The following is a 21,903-nucleotide window of genomic DNA, read 5'->3' on the forward strand; positions in this document are numbered from 1 at the left end:
TTGATTTGAATTTCCTTTCAAATCTCTTCATGCTAATCTTGTCCTCTCTCCAATTTGTCTATAAATTGGATGATTTTCTTCAATCAAGAGATCAATCAACCACGCTTCTAGTATCCTCACACTATCAAAATCAATCTTTCTTCATGCTTTTGCACTCGTAGGTGAGATCCACATAAATCCGCTATTTGGAGGAGAAAGGAGAACAATGGAGGTCAAGGAAGGAGTTTTCGTCATATGGTTTGTATCTTTATGTTGAAATCTTTCTTTTACTTCTTCTATTGCATGTATTGGGATTTTTTTTTTCATAGTCTGTTAGTTTTTGTCGTTAACCAATATAGTTTACGAATCTTATGCTCAAATTCCCTATTACAATCATCATCATCATCATCATCATCATCATCAGTAATACCAAAATAATCATCACCAACATAATAGTATAATTTATCCTTATTCCTTCTAAATCTAGGTCTGATCTAATATTCCAGATTAGGCTTATAACTCTTTGCAAATATTTCATAATACCTAATAGCTCTTTTAGGGCATCTAGAAGCAAAATGACCAATCTTATTGCATGCAAAACATTTAAAAGGTACTTTTCCTTCATACTTACTTCTAGTTGGTCCTTTAGGCATTCTTCTTGTAATCAGGGATTTCAACTCTTCAAGTTCTCTTTCTTCCCTTTCAATGCCTTCCAAATATTTAGTGTACAACTCCTTCCAATCTATATTCTGCTTACCAGAGGCAGATGCTTTAAATGATTTTTTTAGTTTTAGTAGCACTTTGATCTTCAAGTTCTTCAAGTTCAAAAGCAGTCAATTTCCCAAGTAATGTATCTCTGGTAATAGGGTTACTTGACATTTTCTGAAGTTCATTAATTGTAGTAGCCTTCATCTTGTAATTCAAAGGTAGAACTCTTAGAGTATTTCACACAATCTCATCCTCACTAATTGACCTACCACAAAATTTGATTGCTATGACAATTTCATTTACTCCATCCATGAAAGAACTAATCTTCTCATCTTCTTTCATCTTCAAAATTTCATATCTCACCTAGAAACCTTCAAGTTTTGCAATTTTTACTACTTGGTTTCCTTCATAAAGAGTTTCAAGCTTCAACAAAATCTACTTTGCATTCTCCAACTCTATGACATTCAATAGCTTTTCATCGAATACGGTGCTCAACAATTTTTCTTTTTCTCTAACATCATTTTCAGCTTTCTTTTTTTCATCAGCAGGTAATGGTGTTCTAGAATTATGGTCATGAGGTGTATACCCTTTCTCCACTATCTCCCAAAATTCAGCTCCAAGACATCTCAGATGAATCTTCATCCACTCCTTTCATGTTTTATAGTTTGTACCATCAAATCTAGGACTATCCTTCCGATAGGGATTGAATGTAGAACTTGATGCTAATGCCATCGAATCTCCTCAAGTGGTTAAGATTTTGTAGAGAGGACCTCGCTCTGATACCAATTATTGGAATTATCTGATACCGAGAGAAAATTGAGAGGGGGGTGAATGAATTTTCTCATAATTACATCAGTTAATGCAAATTATAAGATTAATACCAAAGCACAACACAATGAAAGATGAAGCATGAAATAATGGTATATAGGATACCAATATTTTTGATGTGGAAAACCTCGTAAAGAAAAAAACCATGGTGGGAAACCCTACCCACAATCAGATAATACTTTTGCAGCAGTATGTGAAATAATTAGAATGGGGATTGCACTTGCAATCAGGCAAACAACCTAGAGCTCATTGCTCATCACAAAAGAGAAGTCTCACTGACTTACAAAACATCGGACTACAATCTAGAGAAGATGAACTTTGAAAGTAGCATCTACTAATGCTTGATAGAGTTCCGATTAAGCACAGATGTCTACCCTACAATACCAAATCCTTTTGATCCCTTCGCTAAAAGATATGACTTGACTCACAAATAAACTTTTCTCTCATAATGCAAATATAACCACCAGTTCCAAAAACCATTGATACAAATTACATAAATAAGCCACATATAAATACAAATCATCAACCTTAATGATAAGGTTGGCTAAACCTTGAACCCAAAAACCCATAATTATAAAAATTACATCACACAGTATCACTAGAGAAATATTATGATTTACATTACATTGCATGGACCCAATTCAAATATCCAAACAATTATATTTGCCAAAAGTTTTGCTAAGACCAAAGTCCAACACATTTCACCAACTGGTAGAAACCCTTAGTGCAATAACACAAAATTTCTAACTAGATCTGAATAGTGTTGGTATGATTGGAATAACTAATGCAGATGAGATGATAACAGTTGAAGATGGATGACTATACCATTAGAGGAAAGAAGACCGAGATTTTGTGACTAGTTAACATGATCAGTTATTTGTGTTGTCATTGATGGCTACTAGTGTCAACTAAAATTTTATTAATTCGCTAAGTAATTTGGTCTACCATAGTTAGAGTTTGAGAGTTTGACAGGGTTTACCTACAAGATAGTGAATTAGGACTTTAACTAGTAAAGCAGAGATGTTTTGATTGAATCAGGTGATTGGTGATAATTGATGACTTGTGGTTTGAAATATATGTTTTTATGATGGATTTGAGTATGTGATCATAACCACATTCTATGATGTTTACCAAAAGACATGTTTTAAATTTTTGATGATGTTTTACTAGGGTTTTAGTAGGGTTTAAGGACCAATGATGAAATCACTCAACTAGTAATGATTTTTTATATGATTGTGATTGATAGTGAGTCTACATGGAGGTAACATGATATAACCCGCACAGATGATTGGAATGTTGTTTTGGAGCAATTAAAGGAAGAATTTCTTGGGAAATAGAAAAATACTTAGTGGAGTGTTTTGAGGTTTTGACTTTGGTACAAATCGGATTTTTGTGATAAGTTATGATCAACCAACAGTTGGTATTGCATTGTAAATTATTGAAAAGATCTGGATGATGATCTAATATGATATGTATTGTAATTTCAAGATGTAATTAGGGTTTTCTTCGCTAACCTAGTTGAAATGTGTATTTAGGAAGACACAGTTGATGTTTTATGTGTCGATGATCTAAGAGAAGAGTGTGATGTCGTACCAGAGAAGAGAGATATATAACTGAGTGTTGCAGATTGTGAAGCATAACTAGATCTGATTTAGCAAGCTGAAAGTGCAAAATTTTAGATCACTTTTCATTGTTGCTCGCTAATAGTTACAAAAACTTAAATCCCTTAACTAGGTAGGTCCTAACATGCCTTAATCATTTAAGTCCCCTAACAAGGTAGCTCTTAAAAAGGGTGGTAAATCCTCTCATGAGATTGATCCTAATAGAGCATTAAGCTCCTACATAGAGTGATAGATAAATCCCTTAATCGGGTGACTCCTAACAGGGTCTTCTCCTAACTGGGCATATTGTAAGCTCCTAACAGGGCATACTTCAAAAGAGTACAAATTTTAGTGGTTGCCAACTCCTATCATGGTTTATCCCATTTGGGTTTCCACATCAAAAAAAAATCATGTTCATGTCCAGAAAGTTTTTCATGTTTTATTTTTTATTACCAGTTAAGATAGGTTATTTTTCTTTATCAGAGATCTTAAAGTGGTTACTAGTACTGATGATTAATTAGATGATGAAGTATTCTGATTAGTTAATAAGATGGTAAAAGTGTATGTTGATCTGATATTGAGTTGATGCCTAATCTGATTAATGAGTTTGCATAAGTGGGAAATGATTGTCTAGATCTAATAAGGAAAGTGAGAAATATGTTAAGAAGGATTGGTTTATGTGTTGAATATTTTCAGATATGTGATAAGTTTATTTTTGGAGTTAAGTTTATTTTTTGTTAATATTGATTCACCCCCCCTCTCAGTATTAAGCACATCCTCATTGTATGAACAAATAGAACCATCATAATAGCATGCCAGCCAATCCAAAGTCACCAAACACTCAGGACATGATCAAGAAGAACCTTCAACATGATAGAAATTGATTCCATATGCCGAACCAAAATCATCTAATCAAAACATCAAATATCGCTAATTGGTACCAAGAAATATCAACCAAGAACATAAGTGATAGCTACCGGAGCACCAAATCATGAACCAATAGAATATGGAAAGCATATAACCATTCTAAATAAGCATCCAAAACCTAAATGAGGTATCTAATCATACCAGATCAAAATCAAAACCAAAACCAAGATAAACACCAATTCTAACTAGGATAGGTCCAACTAGGATAGAAGAACCATATCCAATAAAGATATAGTGTTGACGTCAATGACAACACTTAACCGAATCCAACATATGCCAAAATTATTAACATGATAAAGGTGTTCTTGATCATGTCCCAATTGTTTGGTGGCTTTGCATTGGCTAGCATGAAGATTTGGTTATCCTATTTGGGTCCAACAGGATATTCTATGTTATTGACAATGAGGGTTTTCCTTGGTTGATGTAACATGTTGTGATTAATCTTGATAGGATTTCTAGTAGATGTAATTGTTTGGGAATTTGAATTAGATCCATGCTATGTAATCTAAATCATAATATTGGTCTAGTGGTCGATCTTTGTATCGTCTAATGTAATTTTTATAATTATGAGTTGAGGGTTGAGGGTTTAGCCAACCTTGTTATCAAGGTTGATGATTTGTATATATAGGAGATATGATTATGTAATTTATTTGTTGGTATTTTTGTCTACATTATCGAAAAGAGGTAAATGTGCAAACAAGGATATATCATTCAGTGAAGTGTTGTGTAGAGTTTGGTGTTGTAGGGTAGACACTGTGCTTAATCAGAACTGTAAGCAAGCATTATGTGATGCTATTTTCATAGTTCATTTACTCTAGATTGTAGTTTGATGATTATGTAAGTTAGTGTGACTTCCCTTTTGTGTTGAGGAGTGTCCTCTAGGAAATTGTCGTGATTGCAAGTGTATTCGTCATTGTAATATTTTCACATATTGCTGTAGAAGTGTTATCTGATTGTGGGTAGGATTTCCCACCATGGTTTTTCCCTTCACTAGGTTTTCCAAATCAAAATATTAGTGTTGTGTGTTCCGTACTCTCATGCTTTACCTATCACTATTTTGTTCTCATTTTCCTCTAGTAGAAGATTTATAATTTGCAATAATTGTTTATCTTGTGGAAAACTGATTCATCCCCCCTCTCAGTTTTCCTCCAGTTCATTCTAACAATTGGTATAAGAGCAAGGTCCAATTTGTAGAAGACTAACCACTTGACGAGATCTGATGGCATCAACTTCTTCATCTAATTTCTACTAGAAGGAGAGTCCCAGATTTGATGGTAAAAATTATAAATTACAGGAGTGAATGAAGATTCATTTGAGATTTCTTGGAGCTAAGATATGGGAGATAATAGAAAAAGTTTATACAACTCATTATCCTATTTTTGGAACACCGACACCTATTGATGAATAGAAGACTACTTCTAATGATGTCAGAGCAAGAGAAGCATTGTTAAGTGCCCTATCAGATGAGCTATTGTTGAATGCCATAGAGCTGGAAAATGCAAAGTAGATCTGGTTGAAGTTTAAAACTCTATATGAAGGAAGCCAAGTAGTAAAGATTGCAAAACTTTAAGGTTACTGGGTGAGATATGAAAATTGAAGATGGAAAGATAAGTTATTTCATAGATACAGTAAATGAGATTGTCATGGGAATCAAATGCTATGGTGGAACAGTTAATGAGGATGAGATAATTTCAAAAATTATAAGAGTTTTACCTCTAGCTTACAAAATGAATTCTACTACAATAAATGAACTCCAGAAAATGTCAAATAAGCATGTTACAAAGATACATTACTTGGGAAATTAACTTCTTTTGAACTCAAAGAGCTTGGAGATCAGAATGATACTAAAATAGAAACTGCATTTAAAGAATCTACCTCTGGTAAGAAGAATATATATTATAAAGAGTTATATTCTAAAGAGATGGAAGGCATTGAAAGAGAAAACAGAGAACTTGAAGAATTGGAAGCCCTAATTGCCAAAAGAATCCCTGAAGGACCAGTTGGAAGTAAGTATGAAGGAAAAGTTCCATTTAAATATTTTTCATGCAATAAGATTGGTCACTTTGCTTCTAGATGTCCTCAAAGAGCTGTAAGGAATCATGAAATCTTTTTGAGGAATTATAAACCTAATCTAGAATATCAAATCAAACCTAAATATAGAAAGAATAAGGGCAAATCATGTTACTATGGTGGTGATGATGATATTGGTATTATAGATGATTCTGATGATGATGAACCTATAAGTGGATTTGGTAATGGAAGCTCGAATAGTGGAAAAGATTAGGTCTTTATTGCTATCAAGGGTGAATCTCTGGCACCTATCAATGATATAGCTCATACTGAGGAGAAAGCCCTAGCTACTAAAATTGAAGAGAAAGATGAATGGGTTATAGACAGTGGTTTCTCACACCACATGACCGGTGATAAAAGAAAATTCACAACTCTGGAAGAATTTGATGGTGGACTAGTCAGTTTTGAGACAACAAGGCATGCAAGGTCAAAGAAAAAGGAACAATATCCTTGAATGGTAAGAACAATACTAACAATGCTTATTATGGTGAAGGTTTGAAGCATAATCTCTTGACTATAGGATAGATGGTGGATAAAGAATTTCATTTGCAATTCAAAGATGGAAAATGCAAGATTATCAATAAATTTGGATTGGAAATTGCATCTAGAACTCAGACCAAAGGAAATATCTTTCATTTGAATTCTAATGAGAACACTTGTTTGATTTCTCAGATTGATGAAAGTTTTCTATGGCATAAAAGGAAGTGTCATGTGAATTTTGATTGCATAGTAAAGATCAGCTCAACCAAGGCTATCAAAGACTTGCCCAAGATCATCAAGCCTCATAATCTGGTATGTAGAGAATGTCAAATGGGTAACAAAATTAGAACTTCTTTCAAAAGAATACATGATAGATCTAATGAAATTCTTGATCTTATTCATACTGATCTATGTGGTCCGACAAGGACTAAAAACTTTCAAGGAGATAGATACTTTATGTTACTTATTGATGATTACTCTAGAATGATTTGGGTTGCATTTTTGAAAGAAAAATCAGAAGCCCTTGGCAAATTCAAAATATTCAAAGCTATGGTTGAGACAAAAATGAGATTGAAGATAAAATTCTTAAGATCGGATCAAGGTGGTGAATTTACGTCCAATGAATTCAATGTTTTTTGTGAGAAATATGGAATTAGAAGACAGTTATCTACACCTAGAACTCCACAATAGAATGGAGTATTGGAAAGAAAGAATATAACTATCTTAAATGTTGCAAGGACAATGATGGTGGAAGCCAAATTTTCTAATATTTATTGGAGAGAAGCTACCAATATTGTAGTCTACACTTTCAATAGACAACACATAAAAGGTGATACCAGTAAGACTCCTTATGAATTATGGTTCGGTCATACTCCTACTATTAAGTATTTTAGAATTTTTGGAAGTAAATGCTATATTAGAAGAGATGATGGAATAGGGAAATTTGATCCTAGATGTGATGAAGGAATATTCTTGGGTTATTCTACTAAGAGAAAAGCATATAGATGCTTTAACAAAATATTACAAAGGATTGTGGTAAGTGTCGTGTATCTATGTGGTGTACCTATTATGCCTATATCTGCAACACAACACACTCAATACTTCATTACAAGCATGGTTAGAAGATTTAATCAATGAAATGAAAAACCATAGCTAATTGACTTATTGCCTCCTAGTAAATGTGAGTATGAATTTTGCTCTCAGATCTTTTATATGCAAACTCCAGTGACTTGACTACACTTAGATGGAGGATTTGAATGATTAAGATGCATGATATAGCAAGAATACCATGATTAAGCTACATGAATGATTGATCTAGCATGATTAAGCTAAGATTTAAGATAAATCGGGCATGATAACATTGCTAAGAAATGATAAACTATAAGCTAGATGCCTATAATAACAATGCAAATGAGATGATCAAAATGATATGAATTGGGACCCTTTGTGCTCCAAAATGAGGTCTATTTGTAGGATTTCCAAGGCTAGGGGTGAGGTGGTAGGATTCAATGTTCAAGATTGATCTGAAGATATCAATTGGTTAAATTGGAAGAGGTTGGCAAAGGGGATTGGATTAAAGGGAACATTTAGTGACAAGTGTCACAAAGGTTCTAGAAGATGTTAGATGAAAGGGAACATGGGGGTAGGTAGAATGGGTTGGGTTTAGGAATGGTTAGGTTAGGTGGTTAAAGTTAGGAGATTTTGAATTTAGAAATTCAATTATTAGGAAAAGGCTAATTAATTTCAACAACTCATTGATTTGATTTGTTTTAATTAATTAGGGGATTAGAAGAATGATTTTGATGGGTTTGAATTAATTAATCAAAGGGGATTATTGAGATGAGCCTATTTAATAAATCCTTAGATTTATTAATAAGTAGATGAAAGGGGGCATTTAATCAATTTGTTGATGAATTCAATTAAATTGGGGAGGAGGATTAATCAAATAATTGCTTATTCAATTAATTATCTTCAGACCATTTTTATGTGTATATAGTAAGCACAAATGTCTGAGTGGATGAGAAAAGAAATAATCAGATCAGATCATATGACTATGGACCAAAAGATGAGATTGTCAAGTTAGAACCAATAATACAAGAATTAGCTAAGAGAATTCATCTAGTTGCTCTGGTAACATCAGAAAATTACACGATAACTATTGAAGAGAAAAAAGAGTCAGAAAGTCAAGATAATCCAAATAATTCTAGGTATGTAAATCTTAATCATTCTAAAGATTAGATCATTGGAGATAAGAGAAAGGGTATGATGACAAGAAGAAGGTTAGTTTCTAAAGAGGTATGTTTAATTTCTCAAATTGAACTGGAATCAATTATTGAAACATGTAAAGATGAGAATTGGATGAAAGCAATGGAAGAGGAATTAAATTAGATAGAAAGAACGACACATGGGAATTGGTTCCTAGGCCTAAAGATAAAAATGTTATTGGAACTAAATGGGTATTCAGAAACAAACCAAATGAAGAAGGACATGTTATAAGAAACAAAGCTAGATTGGTTTGCAAAGGATACTCACAACAAGAAGGAATTGATTATGATGAAACTTATGCTCAAGTTGCAAGGATTGAAATAGTAAGACTATTTCTTGCCTATGATGCACACAAGAACTACAAGGTATATCAAATGGATGTCAAATGTGCATTCCTAAATGAATATCTTGAAGAAGAAGTCTACATTGAGAAGCCTGATGGATTTTTTCTATCTGAGGACAAGGACATGGTTTACAGATTGAGGAAAGCCTTCTATGGATTGAAACAAGCCCCTAGAGCCTGATATGCTAGATTGGATAAACATCTTTTGAAGCTTAGATTTAGAAAAGGTAATATTGATAGCAACTTATAATATAAGATTGTTCATGATGAAATATTGATCATTAAAGTCTTTGTTGATGATATCATTTTTGGAGGAGAAGAAAATCTTTGTATGACATTTGTTGAAGACATGAAGAATGAATTTCAAATGTCTATGATTGGTGAGATAACAAAATTTTTAGGTCTGCAGATCACTCAGACTGATAAAGGTATTTTCATTTATCAAACTAAATATGTGAAAGGATTGCTAAAAAAAATTGGACTTGAAAACTCTAAACTAGTTAGAACCCCTATGATAACTGGTTGCAAATTGTCAAAGAAAGATGAATCTCCGACAGTGAACTCAACTAGATACAAATCAATGATTGGTGGACTACTATACCTAACTCAAACCAAACCAAATAGAATGAATGTTGTCTATATTGCTTCTAGATTTTAGTTTGATCCAAGAGAAAATCATGAAATTATTGTTAAAAGGATATTCAGATATTTGAAAGGAACAACAAATTATGGGTTATGGTATCCAAAGGATAATAATTTCAGATTATGTGACTATACAGACTTAGATTGGGCAGGAGATTTTGATGATCGAAAGAGCACTATAGGTGGTGCATTCTTTCTTGGGAAGATTTAGTCTCGTGGCTTGGCAAAAAATAATCATGCACTTCATTATCTATTGTTGAAGCTAAATATATAGTAGCTACAACAAATTGCACTTAGATCTTATGGATGAAGCAAATGTTGAAGGATATAAAGGTAATATATGATGAGCCTATTCTTATTCACTATGATAATACAACTGGTATTGAAATGTCAAAGAATGCGGAATTTCATTTTAAATCAAAATACATATCTATAAGATACAATTTCTTGAAAGAAAAAGTTGAAGCAAAGGAAGTCAGATTGGTATATGTGCCCACTCATGAATAGATTGCTGATATTATAAAAAAACCATTTCCTAAAGATACTTTCGAATATCTTAGAAATCAATTGGGGGTCAACATCCCTTCGAAAGTGACTTAGAGATGCAGAGATACATCAATCTAGTGATCTTATTAGAAATATCTTCTGATCTGGGTTGATGAGATGGTGTTGCTACTCAAGGGGAGTAGTTAGATGATTAGTTAAATACCTTGGCATCAACCCTTCAGCACTAATGTGAAAGGGGGAGAGATGTACATGTGAAAAATAAAAACATATTCCAATATGGGGGAGAGATTAGTCAGTTCTTTTGTTGTTATCCTAGGAGAAAGTTTCTTGGAGATTATTAGCATTCCTTGGCACTTGGATGTTTTTCACATTCACTGTTATCATCAATTCCAAAGGGGGAGATTGTTGGCAATATGTAGTAACTGATTATGTATTGTCATTGATGTCAACACTGCTCTAGTTTTTTGTCAATACTACTCTAATTGGTTGCTGACCTGCTCCAATTGGACATGGTTTTGGCAAAGGATATCAGAGATTCTACTTTAGTATGTTCATATAATTAGATTTGGTTTTGGAAGGATAGTAATGATGATTATATGTATTTCACATTCAGTTGGTTCATGATTTGGTGCTCTGAAAGCTAGTGATTATGTTCTAGATTGTCAATTGATGTTTTTGCTCTTGGTTGGTGATATTTGATGAAATGGTTAAGTGGTTTTGATGCAGATTCTAGAAATGGTTCTTAATGTGCTAAAGGTGTTCTTGATCATGTCCCAATTGATTGGTGGCTTCACATTTTCTAGCAAGAATATTTCATGATCCTATTTGGGTTCAATAGGATATTCTATGTTACTAACATTGAAGGTTTTTCCCAGTTGATGTAATGTGCTATGATTGATATTGGTGGGATTTTCAATGGATGTAATTGTTTGGGAATTTGGATTAGGTCCATGCTATGTAATGTAAATCATAATAGTGGTCAATCTTGTATCATGTATTGTAATTTTTGTAATTATGAGTTGAAGGTTGAGGATTTAATCGACCTTTTTATCAAGGTTGGTGATTTGTATATATAGGAGATATGCTTATGTAATTTAGTTGTTGGTATTTTTGTTTTTCATTATCAAAAAAAGGTAAATGTATGAACAAGGATATATCATTCAACAAAATGTTGTGTAGATTTTGGTGTTGCAGGGTAGACACTGTGCTTAGCCAAAACTATAACCAAGCATTAGAAGATGTTATTTTCATAGTTCATTTCCTCTGGATTGTAGTCCAATAATTATGTAAGTCAATGAGACTTCTCTTTTGTGTTAAGGAGTGTCCTCTAGCTAATTGGCTTGATTGAAAGTGCAATCCCCATTGTAATATTTTCACATGTCGTTGCAGAAGTATTATCTAATTATGGGTAGAGTTTCCCATCATTTTTTTCCCCTTCACTAGGTTTTCAAAGTCAAAATATTAGTGTTGTGTGTTGTGCACTCTCATGCTTTATCTTTCACTGTGCTATTCTCATTTTGCTCCAGTAGAAGGTTTATAATCTACAATAATTATTTGACTTGTGGAAAACTGATTCACCCCACCTCTTAGTTTTCTTCTAGTTCATTCTAATAATTGTTAGCAACAACAATGGAGGAAAGCTGAAAGTGGGGGGGGTGAATGAGTTTTCACTAAATCTACAAACTTAACCACAAAAATAGATCTGATAAACTGTAGCAATAACAATGATGATAAAATTGATAGAACAACATAGAACACCAAGATTTTGACATGGAAAACCCAGTTAAGGGAATAACCATAGTGGGAACCTACCCATAATAAGATGATACTCTATAGTATTATGTGTAAATATTATAATGGGGAAGGCACATGCATATAGGCACACTACCCAAAGATCACTGCTCAAAAGATAATGAACTAGAAGGATACAACACTTAGGGAAGTCTCACTAACTTACAACAAGATTCAAACTACAATCCAAAAGGAATGAACTACAATAATAAAATCTCCAAATGCCTGTTGACAGTTCTAGTTAAGAATAATTGTCTACTCTGCAATACCAATCTCTTCTCAGTGCAGTATACCAAAAGATGAATCGTTGTTCGCACATACACCACTCTCTAATAATACAGACACAATATTTTTCCATCCAAATTATATGACAATATCACCTACTTATACAATTCATCAACCTTGATAACAAGGTTGGCTAAACCCTGAACTCATAATTATAAAATTACATCACACAATACAAAGATCAACCACTAGACCAATGTAATGATATACATGACATAACATGGACCTAAATCAAATCTCCAAACATGCAACACCACCAAGAATCACGCCAAGATCAACTACAACACACTACACCACCAGGTAAACCACATAACACGAAGAATATCACCAGTTCAGAAAAATCACCAAGAGCTCACATAATGATCAATGTTGATAATCATAAAAAATAGGACACAATTAGGAAACACCAATGAGCATGCTAGAATCATCAGAAATAGTTGCACGAACACCACTTATCAAATCTTCATCTATCAATATTTGAGACTCAAGAACACTCAAACAACAACAAGCGTCATAAAGAAAGATAACTTGCAGAGAACCAAATCACAAACCATCTAAAATTATGATACATAATACCATCCAAACAATATCCCAAAGACTCAGATCAATATTTGATCACACTGGAATATATTAGAGGAAATTCTGAACTCTGCAAAGCACTGATCAGAAAAACAAACTACAAAAGTAGATCATATGATACAATCAATTAAGCTTCCTGAATCACCAAAAAGAATAATATAGTGATACTATAAATACTCCATATAAAAAACCACAATCCCAATGAACCGATCTGCAATTACTAAAGCAGGAATATGTTGACATCAATGACAACAACATATCCTAGAAATAGTAATGTCCAATAGTCTCTCCCACTTTGACAATGATGCCAAAGATCTCAAAACAAAAAATCAAACTCTCCTCATTAGAATATAAGACATGAATCTCTCCCTCTAAAACACATAACCAGACTACTCCATCAAAGGAGCAAGACCAATTCATCAATCCAGATAAAAGGAATAAGACTATGAATTCCACTAGATTGATGCAACTCAATGCATCTAGTTCTCATCAGGAGGGGTAGATACCCCTAAGTTGTCTCTCAAATAGAAAAATGTATCTACAAGCAAAGGCTCTATGAAAATTGATGAATACTAAGAGGGGGGGGTGAATTAGTATGCCAAAAATCTTTGAACTTAAACACTTTGCAAGACTAACAGTAAACCGGTAAAACAGTTTAACAGACAAACCGGTTAACACACATGCAAACCAAATAACAAATAATGCATTCACCCATAGAAGAACAAACACCATAACACAAGAGATTTTGATGTGGAAACCAAAATGGGAAAAACCACGGTGAGATGGAACTCACAAGTAACTATCTGTAGAATAGAAACTAGACCGGTTAAGGTCTTACAATGTTCTTTACCAAAACAGATCCTGTTAGGAATCTCAATCTTTGTTAGGAGATAAGTCTAATTAACGACTACCTTGCTACAGGATTTTAGATCCACAGATGTGAACCACCTTGTTAGAGGATTTACAAGACACTTTTAGGCCTACCCGGTTAAGGGCTTTAGACTTGTCAAAGATGTGAGTAATCAACAAGTGAGTGATATAGCAAATAGCATAGATTGCTTGGTTAGATCTTTGATAACTCGATCTTAATGCATTACATCATTACTTTAGTCTTCTATACATTCATACTCTCTCCAACTCTTCAACCACCTTAAACCCTAGCAACAATATCAACTTCACCAACAACAACAACCACACCAACCTAAAACCTTAGACATGATGTCCTTATAAGGGAATCTGATTTCATGTCAGTCCAATAGGATTACAATATAATTTCCTAGGTTCAATGCATCTAGACATATCTAGTACTATGACACAAAAACCACCATTAACATGTCGGCACCATCAAACAATCAGTGGATGGTAACTCATCACAAAATGCTGGTTGGTAACTCATCACAGAGTATTACCAGTTCATACAATATGCCAATTCAACTAAAATGCTGGTTGCCGGTTTGACAAAAATGAAGACTGGTAAAAATGTGTTATGCCACTTTAATCCCTCATACCGCTTGGGATCCACAAACCACTTGGGGTCAACATACCGCTTTAGACCGATAAACATATTCTACAAAATACCAATAGTCTAAAGACTATAATACAACATACCAGTTGGAACATATTCTGGTTGAGCTCTAACTCATACATATAAAGGAGATCTCAATGCAAGTGTGTGTCCATCAATGACAATCACAACATAAACATAAAAAATGACAACAATCTCCCCCTTTGTTATTGATGGCAACACTTAGGAAAATAAAATTTTGACATCTAAGTGTTTTACAACAAAATCATTCCATTAGCAAAATTGCTCCCCCTAAGCATATACACTATCCCTTTAACAATACAATGTATAACACTTTTGCATATAGAGCATAAACATTGAGATATTTAGAGCATATATCAAAATTTTGATTACCAGATACTTCTCCCAAATAGAATTCTTCTCCCCTTTTGCCAACAGTGACAAAGTATAGCTGAACAACCCTGTTTTCATTTGATATTAAAATAACAAGAGTTTATGACAATAAGGAATAATACTTGTCAAAAGTAGATTTAAAGTCCTACAAGAATTGTTTCATCGACAAAGACTAAAACTCAAGTAGGGAGGTGGCTACTTTTTTTCTGTCTGCATCTAGCAGACCTGTTCTTCCATGGCATCAATTGTACTCATCTCTTGTGTAACTGTCAAGGCATCCAGATTCAGATAGCACTTCTGATGAATTTGCAATCATGGGAGTAGAACCAATTGGAGCTCCTGCAAATCTCTAGACCGGGTGCTATTCTCTTGCTCCATTTTTGCTGACTGGATGTGAAACTGGTGAACGGTTTGCCCATAGGTTGTAAAGGAGTCATAAGGCGGCTTAAATGTGCTCATGTAGGATTGTAAGTTTGTTTGAAGCTTTTGCTTCTGAGCTAGCACAACATCATAGAACAGATGGGGTTGGCAGATCTTGCTTAGTAGCAAATCCCCCTCATCCAGAGCGTCCCTTATATCCTTTTGTTCTTTCTTCAGTTCAGACCAGAGCTCATTCAATTTCTTCACCAGAGCTATGTTAAGAGATTTTTGATGCTCCTTCTTGACATTTGCCTTGGTTGCCTCTTCTAGGCTCTACACTTGATCATCCACAACTGTGCATAGGAGCTTAAGTTTATCTAGTGATGATTTACTGTTAGGAAGGTTTGTACCGAGTATCAAATCAGTAAGAGTGTTCATAGCCACTTGAATTACATCCTTCTCCTTCTTCCTTCATATGATTTCAAGTCATTCTTGGGCAACTTTGATGCTTTGCATCAACTCCATTTCACTTGCAGATTGGAGGTCGATAGGACTGGTGAGGTCAGCCGGTTTGGCTTGACTATCAATTGCCTTCGAAGTCTCCATCTGGGTTCTCTTTTCTGTTTCTCCTTCCTTGTCCTTTTCAGCTTTCTTCTTCTCCGCTTCTCTCCTCTTCTCCTCTACTTTTTCTTCCTCAACCTTCTTCTTCCTCTCTACTTCCTTCTTCTCCTATTCCTTATCCTCTTCTTCTTTCTTTTTCCTTTTCTCCTCTTCATCCTATTTCTTCTTCTCCTCTTCATCCTTCTTCTTCTTCTCTTCTTCCTCCTTTTTCTTCTTCTCTTCTTCTTCATCCTTTTTCTTTTTCTCTTCTTCATCTTTCTTCTTCTTCTTGTCTTCATCCTTTTTCTTTTTCTCTTCTTCATCTTTCTTCTTCTTTTTCTCTTCTTCATCTTTCTTCTTCTTCTCTTCTTCATCCTTTTTCTTCTTCTCCTCTTGTTCCTCTGTCACTTCCTGTCTATCCTCAGCTTGTTTATCAACCTATTAAGTCTGTTGCTCCTCTCTTGTTGCCTCATATGGTGTTTCTTGAGTAACATCTTCTACATCCAAGGCATCAACATCAATAGTGTTGACCGGTTCAACAATCTGATTTCCTTCATCATCAAATGCTTCATCTGGTTTGGGTATAACCAGTTCTTTCTCGGCTTGCCGGTTGGCTTCAGCCACTTGATACATAATCAGAGCTCCTAGAGCATGACTGTGTGTGTCCTTGAGGACTTCCTTACCCTTCCCTTCTAGTAACAGGAGTCTTCTTCTTCTCATGAAGAAAAGACCTTTGTATTTGTTCATTATATCAAACAGTTCTGAATTTGATACATCAGGAAAATGTTCAGCAAAAACCTTTTCTCTCATTTCCTGTTCCTGTTCTATGGCAATGCACCATTTATTGTCTAAGGAATTATACAAAGAATCCAGTGTTTTAGATCTAATTTCTGAAGGTGACCGGTCATTAACACATAAATATTGAATTATTTCCTTTTCAACTACTTCCTTTTCATCATCATTAAAGTCTTCAAAATACTCAATTAAATCATGTAGCAATTTTCTCCTAATATTCTTTATTGTTCTTTAACAATGTGTCAAAGGTTTATAGGAGGAGATATCTATATTTACTAGTGCAGATGATGTTGGTTCATTCTTTGTCTTCTTTCTTGTCTGTCTCACCTTCTTGGGCTACTCCTCAGACACAGTTTCCTCTGAGTCTGGTGAATTGCTTTTTGTCTTCCTTTTCCTTTCGAAGACTTTAGCTAGTGTTGCTTTTGGTTTCTTTTTGGTCGGTGACCGATTGGTCACTTTTGGACTTTCTCTAGTAACTGATGTAGATGCTGCAGGTATTGCCTTTGCCTTCTTTACTGTAGGTTCTTTTCCTTTCTTTGCAGAGGGTTCCTTGACTAGCGTAACCCTTTCCAGATAGGTTATGGTCCTCTTTGCATTAGGATCAATAGGTGAGACAATAATGGTAGAAGCATACCCTTCTAGCATATTGTACATCACCTCATAGCCCATTGGCTCCACTTCTTCTTGTATGGGCTCAACATCCTCCATTATGCATTGATCCACCTTCATGGTGAAACAAATATCATCTTTATATTTCTTGACAATGTCTCCTGATATCCTCATCCTTTGGCTCATTTTTTGTCTATACTCATCAAAATACTTATTCAGAACATCAGGGTAACCAATTCCAATTGCTTGAATGCTTTCCTTGATTTGTTTAGTCACCAGTTGGTCAGCAGACCACTGCACATCTCCCACTCCTAGAAAGTAGTCTTGGAAATAGAAGAACAACCCAACCAGTAGTTGTCCAAACTTGAACCTTAGTGCATTATCCTATTTGATTGACTTTAGATTCAACAGGAGTTGTCTCTGCATATCGATGCATAGGTCAAATGATGCATCGTCCTTTATTATCTAGTTAGTGACATTTACCACTGTAGTAGATACATAGTTAATTCTACAGGCCGAGAGTGTCTAGTAGCCTATCACCATGTAGGCATACTTAACCAGATCATCCTTGATAGAATTGACTGTCATGCCTCGTGAGTCACTCACTGAACCAATGAGCTTGGTCATTTTAGTTTTGCTTACCATCCTTAGGGCTGGCACATCCCCATGTTGTAGAATCTGGTGACTGCACGAATTTCCTGTAGTGTGATATCATGTGTTCTCTCCAGTAACATCTTGCCACCATGGACTCTGCTTAGAATGATCCTTATATGATCCTCTATAAAATCCTCCAGGAAGTAAACAACATTGTGAAGCTTCTTCTTCTCCAAAATATTATACTTTGGTTTGATCTTCTTATCATTTCCACAAAATAAACCTAACTGGGAGTGGATAGCTAGAGACCCTAGGTCTTCAATCTTGTAATCTATGTAGTCATAAATTCCATCTTCTAATATCACACCAGTCGGAACTTGTGATAGGGCATTGTACTTAGACTTTCATTAGATAAGATTTGCAGACTCGATAGATGCACTAGAACTAGTATGAGATGTGGAAGCCATTATAGAAATTTTAAGAACTTGAGAAATACCTTTTGAAACTCATGAAATTAGGGCTTGCAGATTCTCCTTCACTTCACACTCCGTCGGTTGTTGAATCACCACTTTGTGTTCTCCACTTGACCATTTGCAGTTTGAATTTGAATCTCCTTCGTGGTTTCTCAATTTCTCAAAATCTCATCTCAAATCGACTTATCGTCACTCTTCTCTTTGAAAAAATTTTCTTCACTTAAAAATTGATAGTGATAAATGATTTTAAAAATACTTTTAAGTATGTTCCTCACCTACCATCATTAATGCTCCTCCATTAGGGCATAAACCCTAATTTGCCTTTTTACCATTTCTGGTCTTCTACCAAATGACAGGTATCACACACCAGTTAAGGTCTTTTACCAGTTTCGATTGGGGGTTCGAAAGAATTTTTCCATTTGGTCCCCCTAATCTTTTCTGAGGCTTAGTTTACTGGTTTTGTAGTTTCCACACTAGGTGCAGAAACTGGTTCCTCTTGTAACACCACTAGTTTCTTCTTCCAGATTTTGTTCATATCCACTTGAACTGTTTCAACATCAATTTCTTCTTCCAGAGTGACTAGTATATCATCTGATATAATTTTTCTTGATCTACAAAATCTAGCTATGTGACCCGATTTGTTGCAGTGATAGCAGACCATTCCAGGTGCTCTCCAGGGTCCATTGTTCATGTTTCCATTCTTCCTTCTGCATGTTGTAGTAGTGTGACCATGACCATGACAAATCCAACAGTTTTCTCTCCATCTGGTTGTCACTTGATAGCCACCACTTCTTGGCTGATGATTGAAGGCATTAAACCAGTTGTGATTCTAGTTCACAAAAGGTTCAGGACCATCTCCTTGGGTCCTCTGAGGATATCTATCAATGTTGTTCATAACTATCCTGCATTCATATGCTTTATGCTCAAACTTGTTGCATGCATAGTAGTTACCATTGAATCTATAGGATCTAGGCTTATCATTTAGAAAATAGGGAAAAATTTTGTAAGCCTTACTCCTACACACATTAGCAGTATGTCCTTCCTTAAGATAGTTAAAGCAAATAGGTTTAAACTTTTGCTTACCTTTATCCTTTGATGTTGGTTGTTTCTTTGATTCTCCAGCATTTGTACTAGAGGTCTCACGTTCCTCATGACCGGAATAGCCAAGTCCATTGGTATTCTTGACAGGTTTGGCAGATTCAAGCTTTTGCTCTAGCTTGACAGTGCTCTTGTTGAACTTAGCAAGTATTTCCTTTGACTCAGAGAGTTCTTTGGAAATAGCAACACTTATTTCCATCAGGTTTTCATTCTTAGAGATGGTACTATTCAGTTCACCTTGCATGTCTTCCTTTTCCACTTTGCTAACATGGAGTTGAGCAATTAATGCACTGATCTCTTGCTTCATCTTGAAGTTCTCATGATCTTTGTCTTTCACTAGATCTTTAGTTTTCCTCTGATTCTCAATCTCTTGACATATTTGGATAGTCAGTCCTTCCAACTCCTTTCTTAGGTTGGAGTTTGATTCATTCAACTTATTTACTAATGCAATTAGGGCTTCCGTGTTTGCTTCATCTGAAGAACTATTTTCAGATAGCTCCATTAGCTTTTCAGTATGTTCTCTCCTTTTGCCTGAGAGACCTTATATTTAGCCATAAGTTCATCATAGGCTTGCTCAGACTAAGTGAGCCGATGAGTAAGTTCCCTCAATGTGTATTCCCCCATATCTATTTCCAAGTGGTTAAAATTATAGAAAGGTAGGCTCTGATACCAATTGATGAATACTAAGAGGGGGGGGTGAATTAGTATGCCAAAAATCTTTGAACTTAAACACTTTGCAAGACTAACAGTAAACCAGTAAAATAGTTTAATAGACAAACTGGTTAACACACATGCAAACCAAATAGAAAATAATGCATTCACCCATAGAAGCACAAACACCATAACACAAGATATTTTGACACAGAAACCCAAATGGGAAAGACCATGGTGAGATGGAACTCACAAGTAACTATCTGCAGAATAGAAACCAAACCGGTTAAGGTCTTACAATGTTCTTTACCAGAACAGATGTTGTTAGGAATCTCAATCTTTGTTAGGAGATAAGTCTGATTAAAGACTACCTTGCTAGAGGATTTGAGATCAATAGATGTGAACCAGCTTGTTAGAGGATTTACAAGAGGCTTTTGGGCCTACCCGGTTAAGGGCTTCAGACTTGTCAAAGATGTGAGTAACCAACAAGTGAGTGATCTATAAAATAGCACAAATTGCTTGGTTAGATCCTTGATAGCTCGATCTTAATGCATTACATCATTACTTCAGTCTTGTACACATTCATACTCTCTCCAACTCTTCAACCACCATAAACCCTAGCAACAATATCAACTTCACCAACAACAACAACCACACCAACCTAAAACCCTACACATGATGTCCTTATAAAGGAATTTGATTTCATGTTGGTCCAATAGGATTACAATACAATTTCCTAGGTTCAATGCATCTAGACATATCTGGTAACATGACACAAAAAGCACCATTAACATGTCAGCACCATCAAACAATCGGTGGATGGTAATTCATCACAAAATGTCGGTTGGTAACTCATCACAAAGTATTACTGGTTCATACAATATGTCCGTTCAAGCAAAATGCCGATTGCTAGTTTGACAAAAATGAAGACTGGTAGAAATGTGTTATGCCACTTTAATCCCTCGTACCACTTGGGATCCACAAACCGCTTGGGGTCAACATGCCACTTCAAACTGGTAAACATATTCTGCAAAATACCAATAGTCTAAATACTATAATACAACATACCGGTTGGAAAATATTCCGATTGAGTTGTAACTCATACATATAAAGGAGATCTCAATGAAAGTGTGTGTCCATCAATGACAATCACAACATAAACATAAAAAATGCCAACAAAAATATTAGCAATCTATTCCTTTGTAGACACATCTTCCAACTTCACTTCTTCTTCACTAGCTTTTTCTCTAAAGTAATGATATTTGATTGATACATGTTTAGTCTTTGAATGTTGCATTGGAATCTGATATAGTAAATGCACTAGAATTATCATAGTATATGTTAGTAGGCTCATCATAGATTACTGTGATATCCTTCAACATATGTTTCATCCAAACTACCTAAGTGCAGCTACCAGCAGTAGCAATGTACTCAACTTCAGCAGTAGATAAGGATACTGAATCTTGTTTCTTACTAGCACATGAAACCAATTTCTTACCCAAAAAGAAAGCACCACTAGAGGCAGTCTTTTGGTCATCAACATCACTAGCCTAATCAACACCAGTGTAAGAACATAACATGAAATAATCATTCCTCAGATCACATAAACCATAACCCATAGTTCCCTTCAAGTATCTAAATATTCTTTTTATAGTGGTGACATGAATCTCTTTCAAATCAGCTTGATATCTAGTAGCCATGCACACAACATGCATAATGTCAGACCAACTCTGAGTAAGATATAGCAGTCCACCAACCATACATCTGTAGACACCTAAAATTAATTAAATTAATATTTAA

This window comes from Cryptomeria japonica, chromosome 11 (assembly GCF_030272615.1).
Source record: "Cryptomeria japonica chromosome 11, Sugi_1.0, whole genome shotgun sequence".
Lineage (NCBI taxonomy): Eukaryota > Viridiplantae > Streptophyta > Pinopsida > Cupressales > Cupressaceae > Cryptomeria > Cryptomeria japonica.